Source organism: Macrobrachium nipponense, chromosome 10, assembly GCF_015104395.2.
Source record: "Macrobrachium nipponense isolate FS-2020 chromosome 10, ASM1510439v2, whole genome shotgun sequence".
In the NCBI taxonomy this organism is placed as follows: Eukaryota; Metazoa; Arthropoda; class Malacostraca; order Decapoda; family Palaemonidae; genus Macrobrachium; species Macrobrachium nipponense.
Window position 1 is genome coordinate 26236201 of NC_087204.1, and position 27605 is coordinate 26263805.

Consider the following 27605-nt stretch of genomic DNA (forward strand, 5'->3'; position numbering starts at 1 on the left):
GCATACAGTAAATCTTAAAACACTTTTCAGTTGCAAATGTACACCCAGATATCCTTTTATTTACCTAAAACTTACACATAGCGTAACTATTTAAAGGCCGGGACGCAGTGTTACCATACAAAAACACCACAGGCCGCTGGACAGATGGAAAAAAACAGAGTATAGTATGGACAAATGTGTAGAGCCATCCCAAAGGAAAGTCCTTCCTACTACTAATGCTATTACTACCGTGTTCACGACGATCGTTCATCATAATTCCGCGGTCAAAAACAGAGGAGCATCGGCGATCCCGTAATAAACGTTGGCGCCTAAGGGACGCGTTATACGTAGATGGGATTGTGATGGAATGGGACTGGAAATATACTGCATTATTAATCTCTAGACTTCTGGCACTGGACTCTCCACGTTGGGAGTAGCCGTCATCCAGTGCTGAACGTAGGTCGCTCACACTTGGCCTCTATTAAAGTATGCAGAATTTAGGCACATTTCTCCGATTTTGAGACGGTTGGTAACGTCCGCTGAGTAGGCACTTTCATCTTGACCCTCTCTTACATTACCGTCAGTATTGACGTATGGGGCACTAGTTATAATGCAGATTAACGGGTCCAGTGATTTGCCCCTACTAGAGCTTTTGTTCTTAAGGAATGAAATATTTATTATTATTATTATTATTATTATTATTATTATTATTATTATTATTATTATTATTATTATTATTAATTCAGAAGACGCGCCCTATTCATATGGAACAAGCCCACCTTAGCGGTAACCGACTTGAAATTCAGGCTTCCAAAGAATACGGTGTCCATTTGAAAGAAGTAACAGAAGGCAATAGAATTATAGAGAAATCAGTTATGAGTAAAAAAGATAAATTAACAAATAAATAAATAAAGAATGTAAGTTATCAAAATCCAAGGAGAATCGTATGAGGGTAGATAAGCTCTGCATCTTCGCTTGGACTTCTGAAGTGAAGTCAAAGAAGTCAGACTGTCGAGTTAGACTTTAACCAAAGAGAGAGAGAGAGAAGTAAAAGCCAGAAAGCAAAGCAGCTGGAGATTTGAGGAGAGAGAGAGAGAGAGAGAGAGAGAGAGAGAGAGAGAGAGAGAGAGAAGAGAGCATACAATTTAGGCCAAAAGCCAAGCGTTGGGACCTATGAGGTCATTCAACGCTGAAAGGAAAACTGACAGTAAAAGGTCTGAAAGGTGTAACAGGAAGAAAACGTTGCAGCTACACTATGAAACAAATGCTGAGAGAGGGTGGAAAGTAATGCGGAAGGAAAGAGAATATGAACGTAGGTACAGTAAAAGGAATGGAAGGGGTCGCAGCTAGAGGCCGAAGGGACGCTGCAAAGAACCTCTAGTAATGCCTACTGTGTACCGAGTGTGAGGCGCACTGATGGCACTACAGCCCTACAGGAACCATCTGGCCAAGGCGAGCCTCCCAAGCCCCCAAGGGGCGGAAACGGATATGGGATGGTACGATAAGGTCCCTAGGGCAGGCTTATGGTTATTGGAAATGTGCCCAGTCACGGGCATTCTCCGCGCAAGACAAAAAGGGCGGTCTACTGTAGTTACCTACGAAACAGAAGGCCAAGAGCTGGTTGATCCATTACTTGTTCAGGAAGTTTATGAAAAATGGGTTGTGTGAAAGGATTTGTTTATGCCCACTTCCCTTTGTTTACATAAACAATGAGGTGTACGATACACGTTTTAGAATAAACATCGGCTCTCTCATACGCTTAACCAACATCTCTATGAATCATGTATGCATGCGTATGTGTATGTGTGTGTGTATATATATATATCATATATATATAATATAATATATAATATATATATATATATATATATGTGTGTGTGGTGTGTGTGTGTGTGTGTGTTGTGTGTGTGGTGTGTGTGTGTGGTGTATGCGTGTATTTATATACATATATACTCACAAACACAAGTGCCCAATCTTTAAATTTATACGCAAGTGTAACTGCAGCGTTTCCATTGAGACAAATAACAAACTATTCATTGTTACGCACGAGTTTTGTTTCATTGATTTGTTTATGCAACCTGGCGCCGCCTCGACGGTACGCACCAAACACTGCTGATCGGGAGGGAGTCGCCTAATGCTTGTCCTCTCCAAAATTCATCGAAATCCGTTCATCCCTTCTTGAGATATTTATCGACACAAAAAAGAGACACAAGGACAAATAAAACTCTACCACCTCCAAACTTCTTAAACCGAGTTATTTAGATGTGATATGTTTATACTACTGGAAGTTACTTTCTGTTTAACACACACACACACACACACACACAGAGAGAGAGAGAGAGAGAGAGAGAGAGAGAGAGAGAACAAGCATTTTGTAAGTGTTTAATCCGCTTCAAGTGTCGCCTACCAAGAAACATGAGTGGCACTTGGTGAAACGCCGTAGGTTAAGTGAATCCATTTGTTCTAATCCGCCAACGCTATTTGGCTTCACAGTACAGGATGTTGAAAAATTTTACCCCTACTGTCATCATTAATAATATTTTTAATCAACGTGTGATGGAAAATGAAGTTTTATATTTATATTTATTTGCAGTATGTTCCTGTCATCCAAATTTACCATTATGTTATGAACAATGAAATGTATAGTGAAATCTACAAGAAATCTGTGCTGTTCAACTTTTTATGTCATAAACATAGAACGTTCTTGATTCTGACATCTGAGCGGAGTCATCCTATGGACAGATTTTATTATTTATCCCCCCATATATAATACTATATACTATAATTATATATATATATATATATACTATATATATATATATATATATATAATAGATTCGACATTCATATAGAATAAGCTTTGCCAGCCATAAAACTATGTATAAAAAAGAAAACACAGATAAGAGAATGAGATGCAGATTTTATAAACCGACGACAATATACGAATAAACAAGAGTTCAAGTGAAGGGGATGGTCTTAACATCCAGGAAACACTACTAGAATTTTGTGCATAGTGGGTGGTGCATTGTATTCCAATTGGCCTCCCCAGCTGGTAAGTCTTCTGTCCAGGTGTGTTAAATAGATAGTGTAATAATATGAATTTTTCTGCGCGGGTGGGTCCATTGCGATGTTATTTTCTTCAGAACCACCCTTAGTCAAGGGAAAGGGTCCAGTGTTGCAGAAAAGTTGCAAAATAAGAAAAAAAACATTTGGAAGAGGCCACATGACCTAAACGCCTTTCACCAAAACAACTTGAAATCAAGAGAAACAAATAAACAAAACCTGTTGTCTTTTTCGTTTCTTGGAAGAAGATAATGATGGCCCTGACCTTCTTGAGAAGAAGAAGAAAGAGGAATCGTCGAGGGCGTCCCCAGTGATAGCCGAGCTCTGGTGAGCCCTTCTGCACCCCGAAAGAATTCCTGGCAGAGTTTTTTTCAGAGACTCCATTGCAGAACATATCGGCTTAACGTGGCTTAAAGCCTCCATGAAAGACCAAGCAGCTCTAGGTGACGTCACGACCTGACCTTGGAGAGACATGTGATCGCCGAGCTCAGTTTAACGAAAGAATTCGAAAGCGTTTCTTGTACAAGAGAGAGAAAGAGTTTCCAAGAAGCAAGCAGCAGCTGTGTAGGGCTTACCAAAGACTTGAGACTTTCCACACACACCCAAGACACCCTAGAGTAGACCAAAGAGCTATGATAATATCAATAGTAGTAACACTAGTACTATTAGATTTAGGAGGACAAGTTCACATACACTTTACAAGTTGTTGTTTGTTTGTTTGTATGGTGTCTCTACGTTGCATGGAACCAGTGGTTATTCAGCAATGGGACCAAGAGCTTTACGTGACTTCCGAACCACGTCGAGAGTGAACTTCTATCACCAGAAATACACATCTCTCACTCCTCAATGGAATGGCCGAGAATCGAACCCGCGACCACCGAGGTGGGAAGGAAACACCATACCAACCACGCCACCGAGGCGCTTACACTTTACAAGTGATCAGAAGCTTACACATACACTTCCTTTGTTTTTCACACTGTTATTTGTGTCTGTAAGCCAAGGGGTATTGTGGCTACCGACGATGCCCACCCTTCGGCCACCATGATAAGGCGAAGGTCAAGGTGTCGAACGAGAAGGTCAGGGAGGAAAACGTGAAGATGGGTGAGGAAAAATCCAAAAGGTCAGGAAGAAAACGAAATAGGTCAGTGAGAGCAGCCATTAGGTCAAGGAGCAAAGCAAAAAAGACAGTCATTACATTAAGGAAACACAAAGGAAGACGAGAGAAATCCACATTCTGGAAGTAAATATGCATAAACAAGTCCAAGTTTAGATAGAAAAACAAAAACATTCATTTAAATGGACAGATTTACAAGGACGCAGACACTTGCCTTTGTAAGCAGTACTAGAAGCAGAAAAACATAATGATTAAGAACGTATGCAAATCCAACCATTTCCCCACCAAGACTTCATCTCTCTTCTTCCTCTTCTTCTAATTACGTGACGAACACATGCTTTGGCTTAAGCTGACCCTTATCTGTGTAACGACAGCCTAACAAACAAATAAATCAATCCACTAAAACGAAACAGCTTCAACGCGCGAAAATGCAAAGATAAACAGCAAGTAGTTATTTACGTAGAACACCTCCACCCACTACCAAAAAAGAAGAAAAAAAAAGTTATTTGGCTCCCAATAACTACCTGATCTTAACATACAAGAGGCCAACTATTTACGCTTTCCAAGACTTGCGAAAAACGGCCGAGCAGACAGCACGGAGTGTGACGGACAAGGAACCAGAAGCTCCCCTTTTGGCGCCTGTGAAGAGCAGATGGCTCCCTCTAGTAAATTCGAGTCCCGTTTGTTTTCTCCCGCCTGCTATAAACTGGCTAAGACGAATCGCGCGCCTTGAGGGAGGGGATAAACAAAATTTCATTTCCTCTATTTATTTATTTTCCCGTCTCCATTTTGTGGCTGGAAATACCAAAACGGGAAAGGGGTTGGAAGAGAGAGAGAGAGAGAAGAGAGAGAGAGAGGAATACTGGTTGATCTGCAACAGGGTAAAGCGTCTGCATCCAGGCGGTTGCTAATGTAAACAAAAGCGATGGGAAAAGCGCAAAATGTATTCAGGGGGGTTGCCACAATGGTTCTCTCTCTCTCTCTCTCTCTCTCTCTGCTTTTTTTATTTTCGACTATTTTTTTTATCGTATTCTGCGTGTTTTGGGGCCTGGGGAACAAAAATGTCTCCCTGTCAAAGCTTTCATACCATTCGATACGTGTCTTCAGTTTGTATTTCGCAAAGGATACGGTGAGACGAGACAGTTTATTTATTCTCTTGCCTTCCCCTTCCCACCCCCCACCCCAAAAAAAAAAAAAGACACGAAATACGAGGGCCACGAGAGTGCCCTTAGTTACTGGCCGTCCCACGCCTTTTTCTTATGTAACGTGTGTGACTGACGGTCTGTTGTTACATTGAGCAAGAGAGTCAGAGGCAGGCTGTTACAACAGCTTTACAACGGAACAATCTGTAATATTCAGCACCATCGGGAGGATAGAGACGCCACTTCGAGACTTCTTGAAAAGGAGCTCTTCAAAGATTCACTCTGGAGAACGAGTCATCATTAATGACCCATATTCGCCCGGACACGGTTCCAGGAATGTCCAGGGGCCAGGTGGACATGTGTCTGACCTGAGCTTCATGAAAGGAATGATAAACGATTCCGCTGCCTAAAGTGTATGGTTTTATATTTATATATATATATATATATATATATATATATATATATATATATATATATATCTACTGTATATATGTACTGGTTACTTGTATCACACATTATGTGGATACATTATTCGTAAGCCTAATTCTGTAAGCATTTGTCAAAGCAAATAATGTGTATATGTGCGTAATTATTTGTGTTAATAAAGAATGAATAGTAAAAGTATGTACACACACACAATATATATATATATATATAATATATATATTATTATATAGATATATATATATGTATATTATATATCATATATTTATACAATATATATATATACTATATATATCTATATATATACTATACGTACATATGCAATCATACTTTGTTTATAGCAAGAGCTTACAGAATTAAACCAACGAATCATGTATCTACACTCTGTGATACAAGTAACCAAAATTAAGCACAGTGACATGAATTCATGACTCGCCAAATTGCACGAGGAAAAACCTCATGACTTTTACGGTCATTAAAAATAAAATTAATAAACATCGGTTGTATTTTCTCTAAGTTATTCATGTTGAACAACACACAGTAAGGAAGATAGTGTCAGGTAAAAATGGAAGTTGCGCAAATAGTTAGACATGAAACGTAACATTACAAAAATATTCAATTACATGTTACATAGTCTATGCATTCTATGGCTCTTGTGAAATTGAAACTAATCAAAATTGAAGTTACCACTACGTCTAATATTAGCACCATGTAACCTAAATATAAATATATATATAATATATATATATATATATATATATATATATATTATATATATATATTTATTTATATTTATTATTAAAATGCACTAAAAAGTGAAAATAGATTTTTGAGACGCACCAGGATTTCTTTTTCAAGTTAATGATGTCTATAGAAATAAAAGCGTGGGTGTCCAAACAGGAAGGAAGTGCTACAGGAAAAGAAATATATATTTTTCTTCATTTCTTGTAGCATTTTCCTTTCTATGTTTTGGCACCCGCGCTTTTATTTTTATAGACATCATTTAGCTGTCAAGAAAATCCTGGTCTATCAACAAATTTTATTTTTAAAATTTTTTAATTTTTGGTGCATTTTAATAAAAGCGTGTTTAAAATTTTCTATATATATATATCAAATATATACATATATATATATATATATATATATATATATATATATACTTTTTTGTTTTTAATTACGGAAATTGTACCGATTTATGACTGTAGCCAAAAATCCGCTGAGTTATTAACTTATCCAGCCGAAGAAAAAATAAAAAATAAAAAAGGTACAAAAATCCTTAGAGTTATTAACCTTTCTACCGAGTCAGAGAAGTTGCGAAAAATCCAGTTTCATACAAATCCTGAGATACTGGGAGAGGTCACTGTAGGGTCATTAGAGGTCACTACTGATGTACTGACCATTTAAGGTTGTATTGTCACCGGAACTGATTATACGATGCAAAATTTCAAGTCAATCAGACGAAGGGAACAGGTTGAAAATTGAGTTACCAGATTTTGACCCAGACAGACAGACAGACGTAGAAGTAAAGTTAAATAAAAGCATATAAAAATATGTCATAAAACTGTATTATCCAACATGTAGCCCTAAGTACTTCATTCAATCGATATTTCATATTCTCTACTAACACCACCACTAATGATAATAATAATGCTGCATTTCCCACCATATAGGCGCAAATACCACTTTGAACCAGTATCATACTATCGACTACTACCACGAGTACCAGTAATTTCACCATTACAACTAAACCACAACATGACACTACCTTATCTCCACAATTTAACCACCACATGGATAAGATATCGAGTCACATCTTGGAGGAACATAAATCATAAACACATGGAAAGGTTCCCTGTGTCAGATGGGAAGAAATGTCTTGTTTACTCGCTAGTGCATGACGTAAGACATCTTCAGTTACATTAAATGCGTTTTTTTGGTCGTATTTTCGTATTTATTATTTAATATTTTTTTGATTTTTACTTATAATTTATATTTCGAAATTGTTTGAGACGTCCTTCTAACTTAACGCTTATTATTATATAAATACATTTATATATATATATATATATATTATATATATATGTATATATACTTTTTGTTTTTAATTACGGAAATTGTACCGATTTAATGACTGTAGATTTATGACTGTATATATGTACTGGTTACTTGTATCACACATTATGTATCCACATAATTGTGAGATACAAGTAACCAGTACATATATAACAGAGACTATATATATATATATATATATATATATATTATATATATATTTATAATGAAAATGTCATTATATAATTAACAAATTCGTTGGTAGTACGAGGCAGGTATAACTCGACCACGGGAAAACATTACAGACACAACAAACACACGTATGTCTATATATTATTATATATATATATATATAAATATAGTATATATATAATATATTATATATAGTATATATATATATATATTATTATATATTATATTAATATATATATATATGTATATATTATATATATATATATCTATATATATATATATATATATATATTATATTTCGCAAATTCATTTCATCTCTTTCATCGCCAGCTATACGAGTGACGAAAAAGTATGCCCCCACAGGTCCTGAGATCTTGAGTAGGCTCATATCGGCATTCCAGAGGGGCATACCATTCATGCCAGCGGCATTTTTGGAAGGCTCTTATATGTCATCCACAAGCCACAGTAACAAGCATGAGGAATGCCGTATGTGAGCACGACGTTCTGTCATATTATTGCCAGTGTTCTAAGGTAGAAAGAGAAAAATAAACGAAGATAGAATAAATATTTTTTTTTGCGGATTCATTTTCCTACGTCTGGCAGCAACTGCATCTCCGAGAGGTTTCGTTTTTTTTTTCTTTTTCTCTCCCTCTTTTTATTCAAGTTGGTAAGTGACTCTCATCCGCACATATAAAACATACATCATTAAGATAAAACGCATTAGATACAGAGATAAGATTATTACCACAAACACTCATTCCAAGAGCAAGGCAAACAAAATATTCTGCTTATCATTGTTTGTAAGAATTAAGAATCTGTCTCGTCACCGTATCGTTCTTCACATTCAAGCAACCGCGCTCATGATTTACGACCTCAATCGAAGGCAGAAATCAAGAATATTAAACGAGTAGGTGGGGGGAATAGGGAAGGGGGAGGAAAGAGGGGTAGGGGTCGGGGTGGGGGCGTTTACTCTTATGTCACCGAACCAGTACAAGGAGCAAGATACTTTGCAGCAATTAAATTTTCCAAATTGTCTTGTTCTGGGTCCCGGAGAGCTTAGGTTGAAACTAGACTCCCAGTGCGCTGTCGGGTGGGTGTAGACTCATGACCAAAAATCAAAGGGCACTGTATCATTCAATTTAACACCCAGATACCTTCTGTACATTCCAGAGCAGCTGGCGAAGGGTTTAGGGGGATTGTATGATGCAGGATCTTGACCTGATTGTCAAGTGTAGACAGCGAAAAATGAATGTTACAGCGGCACAGGATCTTGTTTGGTCTATTGAGAACAGCTGTTGAGGGTAACGGCTAATTCTTTGTTGGAAAACGAGAAAATGTTTTATCATGAAAAGATTTGATCATAAGATAAGAAACTGGAATTTTTTGAAGTCTTAAGGTTGATTGTAGCATGAACAGGTCTTAAGGGAAGCTAGTAGAATACATTTTACGGTGTCAGTGTCAATGTTGACAACTTCGTTACAGATGACGTATAGTTGGTAACTAATAATAAATAACTGAAACGCTAACGTGAACAGATCTTATGAGAGACTTGGCAATTTATTTCATTGCATTTCTACACTATTATCTTCATTAAATTCGTCTGAAATGTCTAACTAGCGGATTGAAAATAGGACAAGTTTAATATACTGCGTTAACTTGGCAACTGAAGAAGAACTGACGTATTCCAAGGGAATTTATTTTTATGAAAAGTGTGGTCGATATGACGACCCACTATCCCACACTCGTTTTGGAAAGGAGGGTGGGGCTGCTATATGGGTCTCAGCAATCGGGTCTATAAGCTAACGGTATTAATGATAAGGCTGAACAGAAGCTCTTAACCTTGCTAAAGGCCACTTGTCTGCCTAACGAGTTATTCTAAACAGAATACCTGATCTACGGATTAATTAGAATCAGATTCGCTTTTTGCGCTGTGACAAGTGAAGGGCTTGTCCAAATTTGAAAAAGGAGGAGGATTAGAATGGCGAAATGGCCATACATACACGAAAACGCACGTTCTGTCACCTTGCGTCTTTGTTTGGGGAGTGTGGGGAAGTTGGCGTCATAAAGGAACAGTCTTCTGGTTTCTCGGCGTGTCTCTAGGGCTGAGGTTGCTTACCCCACGCCCTTTTTCTTGACCCTAACAGCCGCTTGCACCCATTTATTATTGGGGAGTGGTGGGCGGTAAACTGGGTGCGATTCATAGGCCTAGGAAATGGGACGTAGGCCTACGTTCAAATATACCGTTCCTTCACAGACGAAGAGGAATTATGAATACCAAACAAAAATTGACGTACGATAAACACGTTCCTACGAAACTGACAAAAAATAAATAAATAGATAAATAGATAGTGAAGCAACAAAACTGGGCCGTACTGTATGAGTCTAAAAGGAATTTGGTGATCTTCCTTTGCAAGAATAGAAAGAAGGTTGACGATCAAAATCGGAATAAAAAATTTAGATAATAGACGAATAGTGACAACACAACTGCATCCTTACAGAAGGCATAAGGAAATGGCCAAAATCGCAATCGTCACTTTCGAAAACATCAGAGCGAGTGAGAACTGCGTCTAATCCAACGAGAGAGGGAATCTTGCGCCTAATCCGACGAGGTCACGAGAGAGTGAATCTTGAGTCTAATCCGACGAGACAGATGAGCAGAAATAAATCCTTTGGAGAAAAACCATCGGCACAAAAGCGACAGATGACCTTTGGAATGAAAAGTTAATATGGTTGCTGTTGTTGCACTGAAACTTGCAATACCTAAATGCCAGACAAAGATCGGTCTAAGCGGAGTTCAGCCAACACTGAATGAAATCTCCCACGAGTCTTGGAAAGGGGTATTGACGTAAAAACTGGGGCTTGGACCTGAGTGAAGTTTCCAGAATTGGTTAGTTACAAGTTCGGTGGAAATATTTTGTCGTTTACTTGTTAGTTTTACTTAAGTGCAGACAGGGATAGTTTTTTCTTTTCCTTCTTTTATCCAATTGGTGGCTACACTGGAAACTGGATTTTGCATCATCATACATTCACTTATTCACCCACATTATACACATTTTTTCCCCGAAGTCCCACAATTTTAAACAAGTAAATAAATGCGCTGAAGTTTCTTCGGCGCAATCGAGTTTTCTGTACAGCGTTTAATCAGTCACCGAAAACAGATGTCTTTCGGTGGTCTCCGGTGTAATGCTGTTTGAGCCGCGGCGGCCCAAAACACTTTAACCACGGCCGGGTGGGTGGTGGTCCTATCTAGTGCCCTGAGCACGATTATGGCTAACTTTAACCGTAAATAAAATCAAATTTCCTTAGGATACTGAACTGCAATTTAGTCTGTTTGATGATCGGAGGATGGGTGATCAACATACCAATTTGCAGCCCTCTAGCCTCAGTAGTTTTTAAGGTCTGAGGGGAGACAGAAAAAGTGCGGACGGACAGACAAAGCCATCTCGATAGTTTTCTTTTATAGAGAACTAAAAAAGAAGATAAGAAGGAAGAAGGTGCACTTTAAAATACGTCAGTTTCTTATTCCTCTGGTTACATTAATCTCACTATTTTAGAAAGTTCTCTTTGCCCATAAAAGACGTTTTAGTATTTGAGCCAAACCCAAAGGCGATGGAAAGTAAGAATATTTATTGTTGTTGTTGTTGGTCTTGTTGTGGGTTAGGAAAGGTCTATTGAAGTGCCTAAAAAGGCCTGAAAAAGGTGTTTTGCATAGAGTTAAAGATGCAGGGATTTTAGGATAGGTTATTTATGACTTTATTAGAATGAAAATGTAAAAAATGAATAATGTACATGTTAAACATACAGAAAAATTATTTCTATTAAAATATAGCGTATTTATTTTTATTTTCGTTGGTGAAACAAGGTTCTATTTTAACATATGTCTTAGCACGTTTTAATGTACGTTAAAAGTTAGGAATATAATGTTTACAACTTTATGCGTCAGGGAAAATCTTGCACGATTCCCGAGTAAGCTGGAGGTCGGATTACGCCTTGTTACCAAAGCAATACGATGAAATCAGACTAAACTCAAACGTCCACAACACTGCTCAGACTTCAAAGTGACAAAGACACACACACACACACACACGGATAACACAGTAACCCACATCAAGCTTCCACCGGAACCATAAAGTTCCAATAGGCTTCGCTTCAACTGCACAAAATCCCTTCTTAAGTAAAGGTTGCTCGAAAGAACAAGAGCCCTTGCTGGCATAAGGCCAGTTTAATCCATGAACAACCAACCTGTTTTCGCATTACAATAACGAATAGGAGTTGTAGACCTACTGTGTACGTAGGCCTATTTGAAAGAAAACGGGTGCAATGGGAACCTTAATCAGGGCAACGGGAGGATGTGGATCTTTCCCTTCCTCCGAATGGGGATAGGGGGAATGGGACCTAACCTAGGGGGCGGATTAGTAGGGGGAGGGGGTTCGTTTGGGGAGAGGGAAGTGGGACGGTTTTCACAGTCGAGACAAATACAGAATCCACACACTTGACGGTTCAATCACGCACTGATTGGGGTTAGATAAATGCGTTTATTTCCCGCGGTTTTCAGTGGCGCGGGTGTTATTCCACCCCTCCCCCCTCCACCCACCCTCTATCTCTCTCTCTCTCACTCTCTCTCTCTCGTATTAATTGACACTCCATACTGGATTATCCGTTACTAGGAAGGCCTGATCTAAAAATCGTTTGAGCCCAAGTTCGCCCAACCGACGCAGTAGCTTGGAGTTTAATGTGTGTATATATATTTATATTTATATATATATATATATATATATATATATATATATATATATATATGTGTGTGTGTGTGTGTGTGTGTGTGTGTGTGTAATTCATGACTATTTCACTTCAAAAATGTGGCTCTAAAAATCAACTTTCCGCTTCTCAACGTCTTTAGATGCTAGACCTATATCCCCCTCCACCTGGCTTCAACCCAAAACAGTCGACTAGCTACCAGGTATACAACGCATTAATTTAGCTCAACAGAGATACAAAACTTGTCATGAAATAGGCGACGATCGTTTTCACTTCACGGGATCGAACTCGTGTGATATATTACGTAAATAATGTCCCTAACTTTAATACCTTCTCCTCATTCTCGATTTCTTGTCTCAAGTTGTTCTTGTTGGTAGACCCCTCTCTCTCTCTCTCTCTCTCTCTCTCTCTCTCTCTCTCTCTCCCGTGAGCAGTGTCAGCTCGATACCAGTATTTTAAATTTATTTACACGGTAACGCCATCTCGAAAAATTTATATATGTTCCGGCCTTTTGCGCGGGCGTGTGCTCGCGTTTCTGTTTGTCTGTTTATATGTGCGGGTACAATTTCTTTCATACAACGAGGAACAGAGGCCTAAAAGGAATTTCCAACTAGTGCTCAAAATATAATAATAATAATAATTTTCCGGTGGTTACTTGTCGTTGGTTGACTGTTGTGGATACCAGTAGAAGGGGAGAGAGGGTATCGACGAGGTAGCCCTCTCTCTCTCTCTCTCTCTCTCTCTCTCTCATTACAATAATTTATGTCTCGGTGCATAAGCAAGAAGCTCCCTTCAGAAAAAATATGTGCTAAATACATGATCGTTATATATATATATATATATATATATATATATATATATATATATATATATATATAATATATATATATATATATATATATATATATATATATATATATATATATATATATATATCTCCGTGAATGAATAAATGAGCATAAAATACCAAGAACAATGTCAGTTACAACAATACAACAATATCCCGTCAAAATGATCGTCGTCGGAAGCTGCATATTGATGCAAACTCATCCGGTCCCCAATGAGAACGTGTGGTATATTTTTTCCTTCGTCCTTAGGATCGAACCCTAATTTCTTTTGTCGATTGCCCCACGCGGGGGAATAGCAGAGTCCGATCTCTCTCTCTCTCTCTCTCTCTCTCTCTCTCTCTCTCTCTCTCTCTCTTTCACTTGCATAAATACGGAATCAAGAGCTGGTATGCAGCTTACACGGCTGTTAATTCTTTATTCATGGCGGTACATGTCACTGTAACTTTGCAGAAGGCGAGGAAGACGTCCCAGGGCGACTTTACGTATACTAGGTCTATAGTCTGGTTACCCGATGTCGTCTCGTCTGTGTATACGTCTATAGATCGGTCTACAGTCTTGTTACCCACTATAGCCTGTGTATAGGTCTATAGTCTGGTTACCCACTCCAGTTTATGTATAGGTATATAGTTTGGTTACCCACTCCAGTTTATGTATAGATCTATAGTCTGGTTACCCACTCTAGTTTATGTATAGGTCTACAGTCTGGCTACCCAGTGTCGTCTGTGTATAGGTCTATTATATGGCTACCCAATGTCTGTGTATAGGTCTATAATATGGCTACCCAATGTCTGTGTATAGGTCTATAATATGGATACCAAATGTCGTCTGTGTATAGGTCTTTAGTCTGGCTACCCACACTAGGGTATGTATAGGTCAACAGTCTGGCTACCCAATGTCGTCTGTGTATAGGTCTTTAGTCTGGCTACCAACGCTAGGTTATGTATAGGTCAACAGTCTGGCTACGTCTACAGTCTGGCTACCCAATGTCGTATGTGTACAGGTCTATAGTCTGGCTACCCACTCTAGGTTATGTATAGGTCTACAGTCTGGCTACGTCTACAGTCTGGCTACCCAATGTCGTCTATGTATAGGTTTATAATCTGGCTACCCAATGTCGTCTGTGTATAGGTCTATAATCTGGCTACCCAATGTCGTCTGTATATAGGTCTATAATCTGGCTACCCAATGTCGTCTGTGTATAGGTCTATAATATGGCTACCCAATGTCGTCTATGTATAGGTTTATAATCTGGCTACCCAATGTCGTCTGTATATAGGTCTATAATCTGGCTACCCAATGTCGTCTGTGTATAGGTCTATAATATGGCTACCCAATGTCATCTGTGTATAGGTCTATAATCTGGCTACCCAATGTCGTCTGTGTATAGGTCTATAATCTAGCTACCCAATGTCATCTGTGTATAGGTCTATAATCTGGCTACCCAATGTCGTCTGTGTATAGGTCTATAGTCTGGCTATCCAAGTGTCGTCTGTGTATATGTCTAAGAGGTGCATCAGTGCTAGGATTCTGTTTTTAAGTTTAGTAAAGAAGGCTGGAGATTTGAAATACCTTTCTTGTTCGGTTTGCTTGTGAAAGGTAATGCTGATGAGATGAGAGAGAGAGAGAGAGAGAAATCACACAATTATCGAGAACTAGGAAATACAATAAAAATATAAAAAACGAACATAAAAAATCAATATCCTTTTAGGAAATAGGAAAAAATCAGGAGAAACTAATTTAAAGAAATATGCAAATACTGTTCAGAACAAAAAATAGGAAAAAATCAAGATAAACGACTTTAAAGAATTAAACAAATACTGTTCAGAACACAAAGTAGGAAAAAATCAACAGAAACGAATTTAAACAATAAACAAATACTGTTCAGAACAAAAAGTAGGAAAAAATCATCAGAAACGAATTTAAAGAAATAAATATTGTTCAGAACAAAAAGTAGGAAAAAATCAACAGAAACTAATTTAAAGATTAACAAATGCTGTTCAAAACAAAAAGTAGGAAAAAATCAACAGAAACGAATTTAAAGAAATATACAAATGATGCTCAGAACAAAATTACAATTCAACATGAACAAAGAGAGGGAGGGAGAGAGATAATAACACATTATCGAGAACTAGGATATATTTGAATTTAAAGAAATATATTAATCCCTGAACATAAAACATTGAGAGAGAGAATCGGCGTCTACTGGACTTACAAACAAAACAAAACATAATGAGAAATCACTGACTGTCCGATTTCCTTCGTTGACAAAGATGTGTCAGACTCTACTCAAAGGGCACAGAAATCACTGTCGTAACTTCCATAAGGCATCCGGTATACCATATCTGTTTTGTCTATATTCAGCATCAGTTTGTCAAATTGGTTTCGACAGAATTCAGTCATTCTGACCTTTGTGGTGTGTTCATGGGTTTAAGGTTATTCGTACACTTCTTTTTGTCTAATTTATCTTAACATATTAATATTATTATTTATATTTATGGGGAGGGGTGGGCTCCGGCTTATCACAGTCATCCAATTCGACTGTGTGGTTTTTATAGTGTGGGTTTCCGGGTTGCATCTTGCCTCCTTAGGAGTCCATCGCTTTTCTAACTATGTGCCCTGTTTGTATAGCATATTTGCACTAGTCCTGGAGCTACTTCAGCATCTAGTTTTTCCAGGTTCCTTTTCAGGGATCTTGGGATCGTGCCTAATGATCCTATGATTAGGGGTACAATTTCCACTGGCATATCCCATACATGCGTTGTCTATTGCCAGGTATCACCCTACTGTTCTGATACCATAGCCCTAGAGGATCTTTGCCTGATCGTTTTCCATCACTCCCTCTGGTTGGTGTTCGTATCACTTATTACTGCGAGGTAGTTATGTTACTTGCACAGGCTCCAGTGGAAGGCTTTTGCTACTGAATCATGCCTCTTTTTGTACTGGTTCTGTGCAAGTGTCGGACATTCGCTCGCTATGTGACTTATGGTCTCGTTTTTCATATTGCATTTCCTGAATATGGGTGAGATGTTATTTCCATCTGTTGTTCTTTCGACATATCCTTGGTTCTTAGGGCCTGATCTTGTGCCTTCGTTAGCATTCCTCCTGTCTCCTTCTTGAGCTCTCCCCTCTGTAGCCATTGCCATGTTTCATCGCTGGCCAGTTCTTTAGTCTGTCTCATGTATTGTCCGTGCATTGGTTTGTTGATGTCATTCCTATTATTATTATTAGTATTATTATTATTATTAAATGAACCATATTCATACGGAACAATCCCAACAAAGGGGCTATTGACTTGAAATACAAGCTTCCAACGAATATTACTGTGTTCATTAGGAAGTAAGAGAAGTTCAAGGGAAATACAGAAAAAAGATATGTCACTTATTAAAAAGAAAAAAATTAATAAATGAATTAATAAATATATAAAAGTATTACAATGTCTTAAACGATATTCATAGAATCTTTTAACATTGAAAGGTTATGAAGATCCTGTGTTTGTTAAAGTTATCTGTAATAAAACTTTCAAAAAGAAATTTAGCCAATTTTTCATCAAGAAGAACATGAAGAAGAATAAGGAAGAAAAGTGTTAAAAATTTGCGGAAAGTAGACTAAATATACGAAGAATAAGGATATAAACATAGAAGAAGAAATTCTTAATTCACTGAGAATAAGTAGCAAACAAAGTAGGAAAAGACGGGAATGAAGAACATGTAAGGATAACCAGGACAACCAGACCGTGGGGACTCCACTCAGGAGGCACAATGTTATCAGTCCCAATCATGATCTCATATTTGTTATTTTTATTTATTTTCTCGTGTGAAAACCTTGAACGTAATGGCGGGGGAATTTCCCTTGCAGTTATGAATTGCAAAATGCTAAAATTGACAGTTTGCAAACTGATAATCTAGCATTCAAATAACTCTGCAGGATAGTTTATAGTCTGGCTGTTGTTGCAAGTTTTCTGGCTAGTCACTAGCCGAGAGCCAATTCACACAATCACAAAAAAGAAGTCACAAAGGCAATGTTTGCTGAGTGGGCAGCTGACATCATGACGTCACGATGGCTTTGTCAATGATAGGACGTCTCCCGAAGGGGTTACCTGATATTCTGATGTTAGAACGATGAATGATTTTATATACTATATTTACGGGAAAGAGCGTGAAGAAATTATTGTTCTGTGAAGCAGTTTTTTTTTTATTTGAAAGTTTTTTCATTTCTAATTTTGTTTTTACTTACTTCATTCCCTTAATGTAGGCGTAGTTCACATGTGCTGTTGAATAATAATAATAATAATAATAAATAAATATAATAATAAATAATAAAATAATAATAATAATAATAATAGGGGGGGGGTTTTGTTTTTATCACAGTTATTCTATTCCACTGGGTGGTTTTGATAGTCCTGCAATGTTCTGCAGGAGTCCTGGAGCTACTTCGGCATCTAGTTATTCCAGATTCCTTTTCAGGGATCTTGGAATCGTGCCTAAGTGTTCCTATGATTTTGGGTACAATTTCCTCTGGCGTATCCTATATCCTTATTTCTGTTTTCAGGTCTTGATGCTTATAGACTTTTTCTCGTTCTTTCTCATCTACTCTGGTGTCCCATGGCATTGCGACATCAATGAGTGATGCTTTCTTCTTGATTTTGTCAATCAGCGTCACGTCTGGTCTATTGGCATTTATCAACCTATCTGTTCCTGGTACCATATTCCAGAGGATCTTTGCCTGAACGTTTTCTATCACTCCCTCAGGTTAGTATTTGCACCAATTATTGCAAACTAGCTGGTGTTTCTTGCACAGGCTCCAGTGGAGGACTTTTGCTACTGAATCTTGTCTCTTTTTGTACTGGTTCTGTGCAAGCGCCGGACATTCACTTGCTATGTAGTTTATTATTATTATATTATTATTACTATTATTGCGACAGTACATGCGAACTACGCTTGTAGTAAGCGAGTGAAGTGAAAATAATAACAATACTACTACTACTACTACTACTATACTACTACTACTACTACTAATAATAATAATAATAATAATAATAATAATATTTAAAGTAACCTAACCAAATGACCTTTGACCTAATCTAAGATTTCTTGAAATATTACTCTGTTAATTGTTTTTTCCTACAAGGAAGAGAATATTTGATATTGATGAATTTCGTGAAATGTATGTATGATTTGGTGGTCGGCGGATATCACCTCAATTTGGCTGTCATTTGGCGTGTCAGTTTTAAAGAGAGAGAGAGAGAGAGAGAGAGAGAGAGAGAGAAGAGAGAGAGAGAGATGCGGTATTCTTGATGCAACATTAGAATACAACGAGAGAGAGAGAGAGAGAGAGAGAGAGAGAATGCGGTATTCTAGATTGTGCTAACATTAGCACTACAACAGAGAGAGAGAGAGAGAGAGAGAGAGAGAATGCGGTATTCTAGATTGTGTACAATTAGCATACCAGAGAGAGAGATGAGAGAGAGAGAGAGAATGCGATATCCGGATGTGCTTACAATTAGCAGCATCTACGAGACGAGAGAGAGAGAGTAGAGAGAGAAAAGAGGAGAAGAATGCCGGTATTTCTAGATGTACTAAGATTAGCACTACAAGAGAGAGAGAGAGAGAGAATGTGGTATTCTAGATTGTACTACGATTAGCACTACAAGAGAGAGAGAGAGAGAGAATGTGGTATCCAGGATTGTGCTACCATTAGCACTACAAGAGAGAGAGAGAGAATGCGATATCCTGGATTGTGGTCCATTAGCAGCACTACGAGAGAGAGAGAGAGAGAGAGAGAGAGAGAGAGAGAGAGAGAGAACATACACGATTTCCCAACTTACCCCCAAATATCTATCGTTTACTATGCTTTATAACACAGTCTTCATCTCGGAACATCATCGAAAGGTCACTTGGCTACGTAAGGCGGCGAGTTCTGGTATGCCAATGAGCTAATCCAAAGTTTAAAGTGTCTTCAGGCACTTGGGAACACATCCCGTCTTACTGGTTTGACGGTAAACCGTCTCCTAGCAACTAGAAGTGAGACGAAGTCGGCGCTCTCACGAGCTCGCTTGGATTCTCTAGAGATACTATATATATAATAGATGCACGAATACGTTATTCAGAGGCGAGGATTTCCTGTCTTGAGCCTGTCAGGAATATATGCAGCGTTTAACTGTGAGTGGGCGCGTGCGCATGCGTGAACGTTATGGTGAAATCAGTGGATAACAAACTGTTGGAATGTAATGTCGTTACGTGACGCCATTCCTCGTAGATTTGTGCCTATTTGAACAGATTTTAGGACGAAAATTGGAGGAAATAAGAGTGGACCGCTGCTTAAAGACTGGAAGACCATCATAACTCATGGAATTCAGAAGCAGAGAGAGAATTCCAGAGTTGGAGAACCATTGCTATACGGATGAAATAAAGGATAAAATAATCTGTTAAGTGTCACATTATGTGAAAAAGACAAAGATAATTATAATTAACCCCTGGCTTTTATGCAATAAGTGAACTATAAAGCTTTCATAAGATGCAAATTACTTTCAAGGGTTCCTCTCAGTGACCCCATTTCAGCAACGCCAAACAATTCTCAACCGATGAAACCCATCATCATGGAGAACCATCTACTACTGTAGGATCCCGGGCGCCAGAAACCCGGAGAAAAGACAATTCGAGCACACACACACACACACACACACACACACACACTGCGGTTTGTAAACCGAAGCCAAACACTTCTCTCACCCTCTTTGAACATAGAGACGGGTGGGGGAGGGATGGGGAGGGGATTGGCAAATTATTTCCAAAACGGAAGTGTCTCCTCCTCCTCCTCCCCCACCTCCTCCTCCTCCTCGGATCCTTGTGTGTGTGTGTGTGTGTTTGAGTTGGGGAGTCTTGGAGCGCCATCGCCGGTATTGAACTTCGAATTTACTTCGGGGCCGTCTGAAGGCGCGATGGGTCTTAAATGACAAAAGAACAATGCTGCCTGTCTGAGCCATATTATATATTGTGTTTCTCTTGGGGAGAGAGAGAGAGAGAGAAAGAGGGAGAGAGAGAGTTTGCCTCAGTTCAATGGCTGGTTGCCGGTTGGTTGTATCAAGCGGTAGGCTATACCATGGAAGGAGAGAGAGAGAGAGAGAGAGAGTGAGTTTGCCTACATTCAATGGCTGGTTGCCGGTTGGTTATAAGTATCAAGCGTAGGCTATACCATGGAAGGAGAGAGAGAGAGAGAGAGAGCCCATATTCATTCAAAGATACGTCACGAGACTCATTATTACATTCTCATTACGATTCATCACGCGGACACATGCATATGTAACAAGCATGTTCTCCAGCCCCCCCCCCCCCCCCCCCAGCAATAAGGAATAATACAAGGATAATTAAGAGTCACACTGTCTTACACTGAAGGAAATGAAAGACCTATAAGGACTTCCTCCTATGACTCGGCTTGGAAAGAGAAAATCATGGTAAAAGTGAAACCGCCATTTTTACCCATTTTACCAGATCTGCTAAGTTCCTCGCTGGACGAGTGGTTTTCGCGCTCGGCTGCCAATCCGGTGGTCCGAAGTTCGATTCCCGGCTCGGCCAACGCGGAATCAGAGGAATTTATTTCTGGTGATAGAAATTCATTTCTCTATAAAGTGTGGTTCGGATCCCACAATAAGCTGTAGGTCCCGTTGCTAGGTAACCAGTTGGTTCCAAGCCACGTAAAAATATCTAATCCTTCGGGCCAGCCCTATAGGAGAGCAAATGAAAGTCGCTGTCGAACTCCTCATTCCCAGAGGTCCAGTCTCCCTGAAGATGTCGTGCAATTCCTTAATATAATTCAAATTGTACATCAATATTTGACTTCCATTTTTATTTAGCTATTAATGTTAGTTTATCCGTTTGTTTTCCTAAATATCAATATTTGACTTCCATTTTTATTTAGCTATTAATGTTAGTTTATCAGTTTTTTTCTAATAAATGCTCTCAATATTTGACTTCCATTTTTATTTAGCTATTAATGTTAGTTTATCCGTTTGTTTTCTATAAATGCTCTCAATATTTGACTTCCATTTTTATTTAGCTATTAATGTTAGTTTATCCATTTTTTTCTAATAAATGCTCTCAATATTTGACTGCCATTTTTATTTAGCTATTAATGTTAGTTTATCAGTTTGTTTCTAATAAATGCTCTCAATATTTGACTGCCATTTTTATTTAGCTATTAATGTTAGTTTATCAGTTTGTTTCTAATAAATGCTCTCAATATTTGACTTCCATTTTTATTAGGCCTTTTATTTATAAAGTTTATTTCCAGTTTTTTTCTAATAAATGCTCTCAATATTTTGACTTCCATTTTTATTTAGCTATTAATGTTAGTTTATCCGTTTATTTCCTAGTAAATGTTCTACTTCGTCTGTATTTCTTATAACTACTTTCGAATGAACGAACATCATATTCTTTGGAAGCTTGAATTTCAAGTCAATGCCAACTTTGGTGGGATTAATAATAATAATAATAATAATAATAATAATAATAATAATAATAATAATAATATAACCGATACAGGTCACGAATATCACCGATATCCAGACTGTGGAACAATGTTCCAATAATGGTGGAACCCTCCCCCCAAAAAAAATCTGAAGTTTACGATTGGAAGAGCGGTAACGGTACTCTTAAATTTTGGACGTTAATGACGTGGGGTGGGCAGGGTGTTGTTCCCCTGACCTTTTCTGAAATTGCTGTCTTGGCGTTTTGAACCAGGGGTAGATCCCAAACTGAAGATTATGTTTTAAATGCCGATGTTTAGCGGGGACAGAGATGCAGATAGAAGTGGATTTTGATGTCCAGTGCCATTCAAGATGCATGCGGTACGATTTCCTCTCTCTCTCTCTCTCTCTCTCTCTCTCTCTCTCTCTCTCTCTCTCTTTTCTGGCGTTATACAAATGTTTTTACGAAGCGTTTATGTAATAGAGCGCTGCTTAAGTGCTGTACCTAAATGTGTACCACTTTCAAAGAAATGCGTCCCGAATCTAAAAGAAAAATTGTCAGTTGCTGACAAAGAATGGATTCTGTCAACACATGAACAGAAAGACTCTAAAAGACAACAATATAATTGTTGAAAACACTTACAGAGAAGAATTTCACACAAATGAGAAGAGTGAACGTAAACAGCGTGAACAGATAATAACTACATATGCATGAAATACAGTTAAAAAGTAAAAAAAAAAATCGAGTTGAAAAGCAATGCAATTAGTACATATATCAAATAAAATTCCATCTCATGACCTCTAGCAAACCGAAACCAAGATCTGTCCTTGGAAACAATCTTATCTCCCCCCCCCCCCCCACCCAGTGAACATACAGATACAATTAACAAGAACAACTGAGGAAGAGAACGAACAAATAACAAGCAAATAACAAGCAAAGTCATCGGAGATCAAAGAAATAGCAAGAAAATTCCTCCCCCCCCCCCCCCCCCCCCCAAATGCTTTTGCTATAAAGTAAGGAGACACAACGGAATGAAGCACGAGCGAAAAGCAAGCACACCTTCTACGAATTGAGAATAAGGCGGCCATGGAACAAGAAACTGAAGGAACGAAACGGATAACAGTTACATAACACAAACAAGTAAAATATGACTTCGCAATAGGCAATGGAAGAAAACGCAAAAAGAGGAAAAACAAATGCAACACGAATGGACAAAACAGTACATTAAAATTCGCAAAAGCCAAAGGAAGGAAACACATACAAAAATGAAGAGAAACGGATACAAAACAAGCGCGCAAACAAATAAAATCGAAATTCGCAAGGACAAATGTGCCCATCAGCCAAAGTACAAGAAAATATGAAGAGTGGATTTATCAATATCTCGATGGGAACATTCCGGCCCATCACTCGAAAATCTCATGTCAAATATTTGACCGAGCGACTAAGCCTGCACAGAATTTTAGTTCTCTCTCTCTCTCTCTCTCGTCTCTCCTCTCTCTCTCTCTCTCTCTCTCTCTCTCTCTCTCTCTCTCTCTCTCTCCTGCAGCTTCCTTTGAGAGGTTTTTCTTAGACCCATGACATATATTTTTTCCGTGCTTTTCATTATTGATTGGTAGAAAGGAACGGAGAAGTTTTTTTTTTTAAGCTGATAAGATCCTTATATAAGGTTTGTATATAATATATATATATATATATATATATATATATATATATATATATATATATATATATACATTATTAGATTATATATATACAAACATGATATATATAGATATAAAAATATATATGCAGCATATATATATATATATATATATACATATATACATAGAGAGAGAGAGAGAGAGAGACCTTACATTACAGACCTTACATCTAGTTCGGGTTTCCCCAGGTTCCTCAGTGTGAGGCACCTCTAAATGAGAGAGAGAGAGAGAGAGAGAGAGAATCTGAATAATCCAAGAATTACGAAGCGAATACGTCCACCTGCGTCACAGGGGAAATCACAATGTATCAGGTTAAAAATAACGTGGATTCAAAGAGGCTGGTCAGCCATCATGACTCGAAATAGCTCTTGGCTGTAGGCGTCGGAAAATCACCAAGCGAAGAAGACGGAGAATCGTGAACTGGGGATAAAGATGAGGGAGAAGAGATAATAACATGGAGAGAAAGAAGACGAAGAAGAAGGGTAGGAGGAGGAAGAAGAGAAAGTTCCTAAAATAAAAAGAATAAAAAATCATAAGCTCGAGTTACAAGTAAGGAAGGAAAATATACCCTCTGTTTATTTATGTCTCGAGGGGATTTATTTGTGAATTCAGAAGCAGACTCCCTAAGGAGGCTTACTTGATACTGAACTTTCCATTCTCACGTCAGTTTGCTCATATCCCCAGCCAAGGTTCAGCTTTCAAATACTCCAGTCTGATGTTAGCTTGCATATCCAGCCACAGTCAGCCTTGTAGTACATAACCAATAGGTCACATTCTGCGTACTGCCATCAGAGTCAGCCAGCACCCTTCAGCCCGCATAACTTCGTCCAAAGTCAGTGAGCACACAGAGTCAGCCTGCCTAACTTCATGCATATATAGTCATTGGGAGTCTTCCCCCGAACGTCAGCACAAATACGTTCATCCAAAGTCAACTAGCAGTCTTCAATTCAAGTCAGCCTTCATAACGTCAGCACAAACAACTTCATCCAAAGTTAGCTTGAAAATCACAATCCAAAGTCAGTTTATATAGTATATATATCTCAACGCCAAGTCAGCCGGCACAACTTCATGCAAAGTCAAGTCAGCACTCTTCCTCCTTCCGAAGTCAGCCCCGCACACTGACGAAGAATTTTAAAATGCCTGTCAGTCGAGAATCCTTAAAAAGCAGAACGAAGTGATTCTGTATTCCAGGTGGGAATCCGTCTTCCGTGCGAATCATGTCAGTGAGAGAGGCTGTGATGTACGGCGCATACCTGAACAGTGATCAGACTATAGTAGATTCACATCAACCGTGCATTTGATGTCCAGCCCAGTTCCTTACGACGCTCCTGATTGGCTGTTGATAAGCCAGTCACAGGGCTGGAAACTCCCAGTCTTTCTCGAGAGAGTTCACATGGGTAGGATCTATGTTCCACCTCTCCTGAGGTGGAACATACATCCTGCCTATGTGAACTCTCTTGAGAGACAGAGTTTCCAGCCCTGTGATTGGCTTATCAACAGCCAATCAGGAGCATCGTAAGGAACTGGCCTAAACATCAAATGCGCGGTTGATGTGAATCTACTATAGTATTTATTTTACAAGTTGAGGCCTTTTATCCAGCCCAGGCTTAAATAAAGCAAGGATAAATGGGGAAGAAAAATAGCAAAGGGTGGTGATTAATTTCCCTCTTAAAAGACAGACTAGGAAGAAGGGAAGGAGTTCCAGAGCGTGGCAGTTGTGGGAAAAGAAATGTCACATTAAATGAAATAATATAATCATGTCTATTATTATTTTATTAATCTGTGACAGTTATTAATCCATGTCCGTTATTACTCCATTTCCACACAAATACCAAACACCACAAGCAAATAGAAAAAAACGAAATTTTAAAACTGCAGCCTCTCCCTCCCTCACCTTTTCACAGCTTTTGTATTCAGCTCCGGACAACTTACAGTGCAACACCTTCCAGACAAGCGAAGACCATCCCACCCTATGCCATCATTCTACCCTATGTACTGTATATAAAAAGTATAGAGTACTCTAAACTTTTTCCATCGCTCTTCCATCAGCAGGTACAGACAGCCACAGCTCACTTCAACGCTCGGGGCCATGGGGGGGATGTAGGTATCGGGGATAGGAGGCCGGGGGTGCACGATGGGGAAAGAGGAGGAGCTCTTTCTTCCTCCTCTTCTCCCTAGACCTAAGCGGAGCTTTTGGACGCGAGGCAAGCCTCGGGCACTAATACCATTAACCGTGGTCGTGCATTTCTTCTCTTGCACGAACGCAAACACCGATGTCGCAGCATAAAGACGGTCGCGTGTGACTTTAAGAATACAAAAAAGGTGTCTGCCTCGGGGCGCAAAGAAAGAGGAACGGACGAGAAAGGTGGAAATGAGCTTAGGAAAAAGAGGGATAGCACCGGGACGCCATCTTCGATAGTACGAAGTCTTCATCGGGATGAAGATAGAGTGTAAAATTGAATGTGTCATGACTAAGTGTTCGCAGAAATGCCTTAAAAATCATCATGAATACAGTACGAACAGAATATTATAATGCCACAGCGAGAGATAGTTTGTTAAATTTGAAGCTTAAGATTGTAGGGATGTAGAGCTTTGTAGGAAAGCTGCGTTAAAGACGCTTTGTGTGACAACACGGGTTTAAGGAAAATAAGATTTATTTATGAATCTGCGCACAAAAGTAACATAAACCCACACTGATCGAGCAATAACCTTGCACCAGAAATAAGGACATAGACCTACAAATCCCAACTGCCGTACAACCAGAATATTTGAATGCCACAGGGAGAGAGAGATCGTAATATTTGAAGTGTAAGCTCGTGTCGACGTTAGAGGTTTATAGGAAAGCTATCTTTAAAGGTACTGTGTTTGTCAACACGAAGTTGTAAGAAATCAATATTTATCTATGCAACGGCGCACAAAAGGAACATAAACTTACATTGGTTGAGCAATGAAAAAAGGACGTAGGCCTACAAAGCTTAACTGTTGTACTTACCAGAAGGTCAAAAACACACCACCAGAGGACCAAGCACACACCAATTTCTATTTGTAGATGTCACATACCTGCAAATAAGAGAAAAGAAAGTTAATAAAAGGTGTCTGGATGTATAGTCAGCGTAGCAAAATGCCATATGATCACTATGTAAAGGGTACCAATAGGCGAAACACCTACTAGCGTAGTCTAAATAGCTGCCAGTATTATCTAAACATCACTGATACAAACTAACCACTGGCAGCTATCAACAGTACCTAAACGGATATTTTGTTTGTTTGTATGGTGTTTGTATGTTGCATGGAACCATTGGTTATTCAGCAACGGGACCAACGGCTTTACGTGACTTCCGAACCACGTCGAGAGTGAACTTCTATCAACAGCACCTAAACGGATATTGTTACAGTCTGATCTCCCAAGAACTGAATAGCTTCCAGAATTGTTCAAGCAAAAAGCGTTACTAAATACCAACTAAAGTCAGAAATGTTTATTAATAACTGCAATAAAACGAGAGAGAGAGAGAGAGAGAGAGAGAGAGAGAGATCAAAATGTAAATATAAATTTATTGGAATTGTGACAAAATTTGCCAAGCAACTTTTAGGTAATTTATAAAACGTATCAGTAGATATTTATGTGCGTCTCTCTCTCTCTCTCTCTCTCTCTCTCTCTCTCTCTCTCTCTCAAAATCGGGCCATCTTCACCAAACCCATTATTAAACCTTTTTCTTTTATTTTTTCTTCCTAACTTTAAGAAGAAGAAAAACATTCTTCATGAATATCTAAAGCCGTGTGGTTCCCGCGTCCTTGACATGTATCTGTCACCCTACCTGAACCGGGGTGGGTTGGGGGGGGGGGGGGGGCGG

The 27605-nt window shown here is 38.7% G+C and overlaps 1 protein-coding gene across 2 annotated transcripts in view; it reads right to left on the minus strand.

Moving 5' to 3' along the window:
* Window positions 1–27605, minus strand: part of LOC135223496 (carbonic anhydrase 2-like) — a 271740-nt gene that overhangs the window by 196896 nt on the left and 47239 nt on the right. The window lies entirely within an intron of this gene.